Raw genomic sequence first — 11,041 nt, forward strand, 5'->3', positions numbered from 1 at the left:
GCCTTTGGCTGAAGTCCGTGACTCACCAGCTGTGTGACCCTGGGCCAATCTTACCCTCTCTTTAAGGACAATTTCCACTTGAATAAAGCAGGGATACTTTTTTTTAAAGATGGCAATATTTTGATAGCAATAATTCATTGTTGAATATGTTAATAGACTGGGGAAGCCTTCTATGGTGTGCAGAATTCCTTATACAATTAAGAAAGAAGCAAGATTTGACAACTATCTCTGCCCATGCCACAATGACACTGGCCCTGGTCCTGCTCTCTGGGTGTTTACATCTAGATGTGTGTGCACGTTTGGGGAAAGGGGGTGGAGGGACAGTGAGACATGAAACAACTCATTGCAGAAATAATTCCAATTTTCTTAAGGGCCCCACAGGTACAATAATGACTAAACAATGAGAATAATACCTACCATTTATTTAGGGCTCACCATGTGCCATCTAATCCTCGTCTTAGGATTCAGTTACACATTCAAATGTAGTCTTGTTATCTCTCTTTTGCAGGTAGGACTGAGGCCCAGAAAGGTTAGGTGAGTTGCTTGGGGTCACAGTGCTAGTAAGTCACAGAATGGAGGTTTGAGATACATTTGAGGCTCTTAGAGCCAAATGGACCAGCACCCTTATCCACTGCAGTTCCCACAGCCAGCTAACACAGCACCCCTCTGGAGGGTCCTCCCTCTGACCAGGCTGGGTCGGCGCTGGGACCTCTGCCTCTCCTAGCTAGCTGTGCTGTGGTCGAATGGTCGCTACCTCTGCCCCATCTCCACCCTATGGAGGCCCTTTGGTCTCCTTCTTACCTCTTCTCAAACTTGTCATAGCCTTAGCTGGTGTGCAAATCCTGGGCATCCTCCTGGCTCTTCCTAAGATAGTTCTTCTCTGGAGGACCTATTGCTGCTGGGGGGAGGAGCCTCCCTAGACCTGAGGGGACACACACCCAAATTTCCCTCTGGCCTCTGGAACTCCTCTACCCCTACCCAGGGGTGTAGCTCCTAGAAGAGCAGCAGATAAGTTACCAAAGAACCCTCATCTTCAAGTTTTGTGACCCCTCACTCCTGTGTCCTCTTTAACTTGTTACCACGTGCCTTCTGGGAGTGGAGATCTCTGGCCCTCCCCAGGTCCCAGCTGTGCTGTAATCTCCTACCCTTTCAATTCTCCCTCACTGCAGGCTCTGCCCCATACTCAAAGTTTTTTCCTAAACTAGGTGTGGGGCTGGATGAGACATATACAGTTCAGGCCACATCTTGCCCATCATTCCCCTGCACTAGAAATTCAGTATTATTTTATAATTATGCCAAAACCACTGGGTTTTAAATATTTATCTTTATTATTTCATGCTGAATATGCACATAAGGTATTCTGGATCAGAGACAGAGTTCATGTCAATTACCAGTGAATAATAAGTATACTAGCCTCACCCCCCTCCAAGGGTATCAAAAAGAGAGCAAAGTCAAATGTCTTACACAAATATCTGGATGCTCCATAGGTGAGTGGTGATGAAAAGTGTAGAATGCAGCTGTCTCCTGCCTTCCTGAAATACTCTTCTTAGAAATGTAATCAGTCTGAGTGAATAAAATATCTCTAAGGGCCATATAGCCCCATGTATCTTAGATTTTATGACCTAGAGGTGTTGCCAACGTCTGGGCTTCATACCTTATCTTCATATGGAGATAGATAGCACTCCCATCGGTTTATCTGCACACTGTGGCCTAACTTAGGGACCTGGTCTGTTGTGTAACCATTTGGCTCTCTCAGGGATATAAAAGAAATTTTATTATCATTTCAGATAAGAGCGATTAACCAGACAAATACATACAGATCTAATTCTTATGGTATGTGAAGAGTGCAAATAAGCTAGGGATTTCTACTGGAGCAAAACAAAATCCAGGGAAGTTTTATTTACCTGAAAAGACCCACAATGTTTTTATTATACCAAAAGTGCCTGGAAATTTCTGGTGCCCCAAAATTCATTTCACTTAACAAGTTTTTGGGTTTATACTCTGTGAAAAGGTAAGATGCAGTCCCTGTCCCTAAGTTGCAACGGTGCATACGGTCTATTTGCTATAGGCCAGTGGGATCTGAAACTGCAGTTTATAGTTTTAGAGCAGGCCCATCATCATCACGTATAGGCAAGCTTCATGTGAAATAGAGAAGATTCTAACCAGATGTCCTGCCCCAGAACAACCACATACAAATTGCTGCCTCACTCTGTCAGTGCACACATCTGTTCTGAGGACATGCACTATTAATAGAGATTTACCTATCCAGACCCCCCTGCAGTTTACCAAATACAATGCCCATTGAATACCTCACTGGTATCTGTAACTATACAGTAGGCAGAAGGATGGTTAGTATAGGCCAAAAGAAGTTAAGTAACTTATTCAAAGTCATATGATGAATAAATGATACAACTCAAATTCTAATTCATATTTTTATTACAAAGCCAGAATCCTTTTCACTAAATAAGTTCTGTATAAGTTTATGTAAGCACCCAATACTGCCGATGTCATGTCAATTATTGTAATAGTTGCTGTATCTTTCATTCAACTTCTTAGGATATGAGGATGTTAAAGATTCTTAAACCAGTCTAGTTGAAGAAATTGTGTAAGGATGCACTGAAGCCCCACTTGTTGCCATATGGCATAAACTGAATACTGGGAAATGGCAGCAGCAGGTAGGCTAATTAAGTACGTGACAATCTAAGATGACATTTTTTAATCTCTCCCATCCTCACCCCCACAGCACCCAACAACCATTGATCTTTTTACTGTCTCCATAGTTTTTTCTTTTCCATGATGTCATACAGTTGAATCATACAGTATGTAGCCTTTTCAGATTGTCTCCTTTTACTTAGTAATATGTATGTAAGGTATCTCCATGCCTTATTATGGCTTGATAGTTCATTTATTTTTAGTGCTGAATACTATGCCATTGTCTGGGAATACCACAGTTTATTTATCTATTCACCTACTAAAGATACCTTGGTTGCTTCCACATTTGGCAATTATGAATAAAGTTGTTATAAACATCTGTGTGCAGGTTTTGGGTAGACAGAAGTTTTCAGCTCCTTTGGATAAATACCAAGGAGTTCAATTGCTTGATCATATGGTAAAAGTATGTTTAGTTTTGTAAGAAACTACCAAACTGACTTCCCAAAGTATCTGTACTATTTTGCATTCCCAGTAGTAATGAATGAGAGTTCTATCATTCCACATCCTCACCAACATTTTGTGCTATCAGTATTCCAAATTTTAGCCACTCTAACAAGAATGCAGTGGTCTCTCATAGTTTTAGTTTGAATTTCCCTGATGACTTATTATGTGAAACATCTTTTCATATGCTTATCTTTCATCTGAATATCTTCTTTGATGAGGTGTCTGTTTAGGTTTTTGGCTCATTTGTTAATCAGGTTGTTTTCTTATGGTTGACTTTTAAGAGTTATTTTATATTTTGGATAACAGTCATTTATAAGATATGTCTTTTGCAAATATTTTGCTCCCAGACTATGGCTTTCTCATTCTCTTGGCATCGTCTTCCCCAGAGCATTAGTTTTTAATTTTAATAAAGTCTAATTTGTCAAATATTTTTTTTTTATGGATTGTGCCTTCGGTGTTATATCTAAGTAGTCATTACTATACCCAAGGTCATCTAGGTTTTCACCTATGTGATCTTCTAGGAGTTTTATAGTTTGGCATTTCGCATTTAAGACTGTGATCTGTTTTGAGTTAATTTTGTGAAGGGTATAAGGTCTGTCTAGATTCATCTTTTTTGTATGTGGAAATCCAATTGTTCCAGCACCATTTGTCAAAAAGACTATCTCCTTTGTCAAGAATCAGCTAACATCATGGGGCGCCTGGGTGGCGCAGTCGGTTAAGCGTCCGACTTCAGCCAGGTCACGATCTTGCGGTCCGTGAGTTCGAGCCCCGCGTCGGGCTCTGGGCTGATGGCTTGGAGCCTGTTTCGGATTCTGTGTCTCCCTCTCTCTCTGCCCCTCCCCCGTTCATGCTCTGTCTCTCTCTGTCCCAAAAATAAATAAACGTTGAAAAAAAATTAAAAAAAAAAAAGAATCAGCTAACATCTATTTTTTGGCTCTCTATTCTGTTCTACTGGTCTATATGTCTGTTCTTTAACCAATATCACACAGTCTTAATGTAGCTTTTTTTTTTTTAACGTTTATTTGTTTTTGAGACAGAGAAAGACAGAGCATGAACGGGGGAGGGTCAGAGAAAGGGAGACACAGAATCCGAAACAGGCTCCAGGCTCCAAGCTGTCAGCACAGAGCCTGACGCGGGGCTCGAACTCACGGACTGTGAGATCGTGACCTGACCCGAAGTCGGCCGCTGAACCGACTGAGCCACCCAGGCTTCCCTTAATGTAGCTTTATAGTAAGTCTTGAAGTTGGGTAGTGCCAATCCTCCAATTTTGTTTTCCTTGTATATTGTGTGGGCTATTCTGGATCATTGCCTCTCCATATACACGTTAGATTAAGGACGTTGATAATCACAAATAACTAGCTGGGATTTTGACTGGGACTGCATTGAATTAACAGATCAAATTGAGAAGAATGCACTTCATAGCTTGTAGTTTTCTGCATATAAATCTTGTGCATACTTTGTTACATTTATATCTAATTACTTCATATTTTGAATACTAATATAAATGGTATTATGTAAATTTGAAGTTACATTTCAAATTCAACTTGTCCTCTGCTAGTATATAGGAAAAGAGTTGACTTTTGTATATTAACCTTGGACACTGCAACCTTGCTATAATTGATTATTAGTTCCAAGAGTTTTTTGTTGATTCTTTCAGATCTTCTACATAGACAGTTATGTCATCTGTGAACAAAGGCAGTTTTATTTCTCCCTTTCCCATTTGTACATATTTCCTTTTCTTGTCATGTTGCATTTGCTAGAACTTCTAGTACAGTGTTGAAAAGGAATGGTTTAAGGGAACATCCTCATCCTTGCCTTGTACCTGATCTTAGTGGGAAAGTTTCAAATTTCTCACCATTAAGCATGATGTTAGCTGTTGGGTTTTGTTGTTGTTGTTGTTGTTGTTAGTTTTGGGTTTTTGGGTTTTTTTTTTTTTTTTTAGTATTCTTTATCAAGTTGAAGAAGGTTTCCCTAGTCCTAATTTACTGAGTTTATATCATTAATTAGTGTTAGATTTTGTCACATCCTTTTTCTGTATCTATTAATACTATCATTAGATTGTTCTTTTTTAACCTATTGATGTGATGGATTACATCAATTGATTTTCTTTTTTAATATATGAAATTTATTGTCAAATTGGTTTCCATACAACACCCAGTGCTCATCCTAAAAGATGCCCTCTTCAGTGCCCATCACCTACACTTCCCTCCCTCCCACCCCCCATCAACCCTCAGTTCTCAGTTTTTAAGAGTCGCTTATGCTTTGGCTCTCCATCAATTGATTTTCAAATGTTGAAACCACCTTGCATACCTGAGACAAATCTCACTTGGTGATGGTGTATAATTCTTTTTATACATCACTGGATTTGATTTGCTAATATTGTGTTGAAGATTTTTACCTCGATGTTCATAAGAGATACTCACCTGTAGTTTTATTTTCTTGCAATTTATTTGTTTCAGTGTTAGAGTAATGCTGGCCTCATAGAATGAGTTATGAAGTGTTCCCTCTGCTTCTCTCCTCTGAAAAAAATTATAGAGAGTTGGTATAGTTTCTTCCCTAAATGTTTGGTAGAATACACAAATGTACTTGGTGCTTTCTGTTTTGGAAGTCTATTAACTACTGATTTCATTTCTTTAATTAATATAGGCCTATTTGCTTCATTTATTTCTTTTTGTGTGAGTTTTAGCAGATGATGCCTTTAAAGGAATTGATCCATTTAATCTAAGTTATCAAACTTGTAGGCATAGAGTTGTTCATACTATTTCTTGATTATCTCTTAATGTCTAAGGAATCTATAATGATTTCCTCTCTTTCATTTTTAATATCAGTTATTTGTGTCCTTTTTTATTAGCCTGACTAGAGGCCTATTAATTTTATTTATCATTCCAAAGAAACAGCTTTTGGTTTCATTAATTTTCTCTATTGATTTCCTGCTTTCCATTCATTGACTTCTGCTCTAATTCTTATTATTTCTTTTCTTCTTTTTACTTTGGATTTAACTTGCTCTTCTTTTTCTAGTTTAAGGTGGAAATTTAGAATACTGACTGTAGAAATTTCTTCTTTTCTAATATATATATTAATGCTGTATATATATTAATCCACTTTAAGTGCTGTTTTCACTGCATCCACGTTTTTTGATAAATTGCATTTTCATTTTCATGTAGTTTAAAGTAATTTTAAATTTCTCCTGAGATATCTTCTTTGACCAGTGTGTTATTTAAGAGTACGTTGTTTAATTTCCACATGTTTGAAGATTTTCCTAATATTTTTCTGTTCTTGGTTTCTAGTTAACTCCATTGTGGTCTAAGAGAAGGTATTGTTTGATTTCTATTCTTTTAAGCTTGTTAAGGCGTGTTTTATATCCAGAATGTGGTCTACCTTGGTGAATGTTCCATGTGAGCCTAAGAAGAATATGTATTTTGCTATTTTGGATAAAGTGGTCAGTAGATGTTGATTATATTCAGTTGATTGATAATGCTGAGTTCAACTATGTCCTTACTAATTTTTGCCTGCTGAATCTGTCCATTCTGACAGAGGAGTATTGAAGTCTCCAATCATTATAATGAATTAATTTATTTCTCTTTGCAAATATATTAGTTTTTACCTTACATGGTTTGATGCTACATTACTTTTAGCAAAGATATTTTGCAAACTTTATTATATGAATAGTGCAAAACACTTAACACTTAAAGTCAGCAAAGCTTCATTTAAGTAAAAAATTTTATTTAAAAAAGATTATTGGGGTGCCTGGATGGCTCAGTCAGTTAAGCATCCAACTTTCGCTCAGGTCATGATCTCACAATTCGTGGGTTTGAGCCCTGCATTGGGCTCTGTGCTGACAGCTCAGAGCCTAGAGCCTGTTGAGGATTCTGTCTCCCTCTCTCTCTGCCCCTCTCCTTCCTGCTCATGCATGCTCGCTCTCTCTCTCTCCCTCAAAAATAAACATTTTAAAAAAGTGTTGGCTACTAAAAAAAAAAAAAAAGATTATTACCTCCTAGTTGATTGATTTCTACTATATAATGTCAATCTTATGCAATATAATAAAAACTCCATCATTAGCTGTTGATTTCCTCCATTGCTCTTTTGAATCTTAAAATGCAGAGGAGGGTTACTTAGACAAACATGAAAAAAATTCAACCCAAATAAACTGTGCAAAGTGATTCCTAATAGTTATAAATGCATTTCGTCTAACCTATGCAAATAAGTAGCTATGGGATAACCACAGGTATTGATCCAAAGCTGGTAAGGGGTTTTGCTTTTGCAGCTTGGTAAAAGCTCTGCACTTGTATACTAGGTAAGAAGTCACAGTTTAAGGATGCATGCTCTGTAAATATTCACTACATATACACATTTAGCATCTGCAAACACTAGAGATATACATTATCAGTGTACCCTCAAAAGTCAGGCACAGTTTTTAAAAATGAAGTAACTTGATTCTTAACATCCCCAGGAATCCTTCCTGAAAAGTTTTGACAGCTACCAATAAATCCTTTCCATTGTGCCAGGGTTGCAGCATCCCCGGGGCCTTTAGGGTTTGTTGAAAATGTATTTGCTGGCTTTTAGTATAGCTACTGCATCTTTCACCGCATGGTAGATAACATCCTTCACCTATAATTTATCTTCATGATTGGTATGAGTCTGTGACAGATAACAGAATTCCTTAGTAAGCCAGAAACATTGTTTAACATGCTCTGAGAAACAAAATCATCAACCACTTGATACAGCTAAATAAATTATGAACCTCATATGGAGTTCCTGTTGGGATAATTACCACATCTCTGAGAAACTTACAATTGCCCAGCCTTCAACTTCATACTCTTGATGAAGATGTTTTCTTAGTGATAGGTCTAAACACCAGATCTGATTAGTAAGATTGTGGTTGCTGGGTTTTCCTGAACTTGCTTTTCTGATAACTTGTAAAGAAATGCTAATAACGTCTCTGTGTCTTTAGTGGTATGTATGTACCAGAAGGTTCTTGGCTTCTTTCCTTCAATAAATTGCTTTTTTATGAGTTCATGAAATTTTCTATCTTGGAAAGTTTTAAGGACTTCTCAGTCACTGTCCTTTTGAAATTTCCACATAGACCATGACACCAGCTGCAACAGATATGTCTCAGTAAAGATGATATTCCACATTTTTGATCTTCCAGAATAATTAGTCTACAAGCACCATACATCTTGGGACCCCAATCTGGCCAAAGTAGTTTGGTAGCCTAGAGGAAAAAACGCAGTTCACCATCTCACCTCGTGTACTCAAACAATGGAATGTTGGCCACCAGATCATCAAACCTGTAAGGCATTATATCTCTAAAATTTCTTCCTGATAACCAGACCTTAAGTTTCAAAATCACTAATTCCTTTTCATTTTTCAAGAGATTTGGAACACCTTCAAGTACAATTCAAAAGTCTCCTTTTGTGACTTCAGTAATAATTTCGTTTGTCCTTGCTATTGATTGAATGTGTCTCCCCCAAAATTCATTTGTTGAATCTAACCCCCCAATGTGATATTTTGAAGTGGGGCCATTGGGAGGTGATTAGACTCTGTCCTTATGAATACATCACTGCCCTTATAAAAGAGACCCCAGAAAGTTCCCTTGCCTCTATCCTGGGAAGACACAGCAAGAAGACAGTTGTCTATGAACCAAGAAGTGGCCCTCACCAGACACCAAATCTTTCAATACCTTGAACTTGGACTTTTCAGTCTCCAGAACCATGATAAATAAATGTTTGCTTTTTAAGCTATCCAGTCTATGGTATTTTATTATAGCAGCCCAAATAGACTAAGATAGTCCTACAATTAACTAGATCAACTTACTGGTTACCAAACTCTTTGATGAGGGAGTAAAGTTTTCAAAATTCAGCCTTCAATTTATGATGCATCCAGACACCATTACTGGCACCCTGTTTCCCGTACTCCTTGAAAACATTCCAGTTCCTCTTATTTTTGGGGTCCTGCAAGCACAGTAAGCAATTACCACACAGCCAGTAGTGAGGAGTTATCAGAATGTCATGCTTAGTATCAATCCTTGAGGTTCTTCCATAAATCAGAGAAGTCTTATTTTCTACCAAAGAAGGAAAGATATCAAGGATTTTTTATGCATTCTTTTGTCCATTTTGTCTTTGTTTTCTGTGTTGACCTTCCCTCTTGTTGAGTCTGCTGGCCAATGTAAAGGAAAAGTGCTGGTTGGACAGATCAGCTTTATGCTGTTGGCTGGCTCAGAGGCTGCACCCTTGCCCACAGCTGCTGCTTCCAAGACTGAGGGATTCTACAGAAGCATAACACTAAGAATAGGTTTTTCCTCTCATTAAAGGTGTCTGTTTAATGTCTTCTTCTGAGGCTAGCTTTGAAAAGAGCTTGAATTTACTGTTTTAACAAGGACAATTTGCCTCTATCCCACATTTGATCTTACAAAATGAACAGTCCCCAACATTATAAAGAACTTTTCCAAGACTGGCCTGTGTAGGCATCAAGTTCCTTGCTTCATAGACCTGACTCTTCATTCATCCCAGCCGAGGAAAACCTTGTAGGTAGTACTCTATTGGCAATTTTTGCTTTTCATTTGGTAGCAATCCGCACATACTCCAAATTTACAGTGAGGATACACCCCATGCAAGTTGAAGATGGTAGTGTTGCACACATCACATATTTCTTAAATACCTTTGGAAGCCCACCCACCAGCAACTCTGTAAGAGCTGTTCTTAGTGTGACTCCATGGTTGACACACCTTCTTTTTAAGAAATAACAATTTGACATTGTGGTCCCCAGTTTTGCCCAGCACACGATGTCCAAATCAGTCGCCACCACATTTTTGGTTAAAAGTAACCATCAGCTAATTGTTCATTGTTATTACAAACCTTCTTACAAAGAGGCAACACAGGAAAAACAAGCAAACAAAACTATACACACACGCGCGCGCACACACACACACACACACACACACCAGGTTCTAATAACTTAACAAATAAGGTTTCCTAAGGTTTGTGTGAGGAGACTTGTGATCACATAGCTCCCTTTTCTTATTCATCACTTACCTCAGAGAAATAGTGACTAAGATGATGAAATTGACATTATTTCAGTGATAGTAGGTCAAGAATGACTTGGAAAGCAAGAAGCAAAAAATCCGACTAAATAAGAAGTGTAGAGATAGATGGTTGTTGAGGTTGGTCAACCACTAAGCCATGTCATCAGGAGTCTAGACTTTCTATTTGTTTGCTCCATCATGTGTAGCTAGTTGTTAGTTTTCCATCTTTGTGTTTTCAAATTATGGTCTCAAGATACCCACTGAAACTTCAAGCAAAGAAGAAAAGGGAAAGACCACTTTCAGCCCCTACAATGCCACCCTGACAAAAGCTTTGCTAAAAGCCCCCAGTAGTTGTTATATATTTCACTGGCTAAGACTGGGTCATTTGGCCACATTTAGCTCCATGCAAATCTGGAAAATTCTCTTGTATGGAAAAGGGCAACAGGATTAGCTTAGATTAATTACGATTAATCTTCTGGAGGTAGGCAGACTATATTATATACAGGCAGTGCCTGTATTATATTACATATTATATTTAATATGTGTGTATATAATTAATATATACATATTATATATGTATGTATACATGTATATGTATATATTATATTTAATATGTATATAATTATATAATATTATATATATTATATACAGGCAGTGCCTATATTAGCCAGCTTTCACTGCGATAATATTCCATAATAAGCAACTCCCAAAATCTTAGTGGTTTATAAGAACAGGCATCTGTTCCTCACTTACTGCACATAGGTCATCTAATTCTGCTGGGTTTGGCTGGGATCAACTAGGCTTGAGTACAGACTTTGTGTGTTTTCATGTCTGCCCCATGCATATTCTTATTCTGGCACTACT

The 11,041-nt window shown here is 37.9% G+C and overlaps 1 pseudogene; it reads right to left on the bottom strand.

Annotated features, from left to right (window-relative positions):
• Nucleotides 1–7,097: 7,097 nt before the first annotated feature.
• LOC122479504 lies at nucleotides 7,098–9,962 on the bottom strand (annotated as a pseudogene).
• Between the last annotated feature and the right edge of the window lie 1,079 nt (nucleotides 9,963–11,041).

This window comes from Prionailurus bengalensis, chromosome C1 (genome assembly GCF_016509475.1).
Source record: "Prionailurus bengalensis isolate Pbe53 chromosome C1, Fcat_Pben_1.1_paternal_pri, whole genome shotgun sequence".
NCBI classification, from domain to species: Eukaryota; Metazoa; Chordata; class Mammalia; order Carnivora; family Felidae; genus Prionailurus; species Prionailurus bengalensis.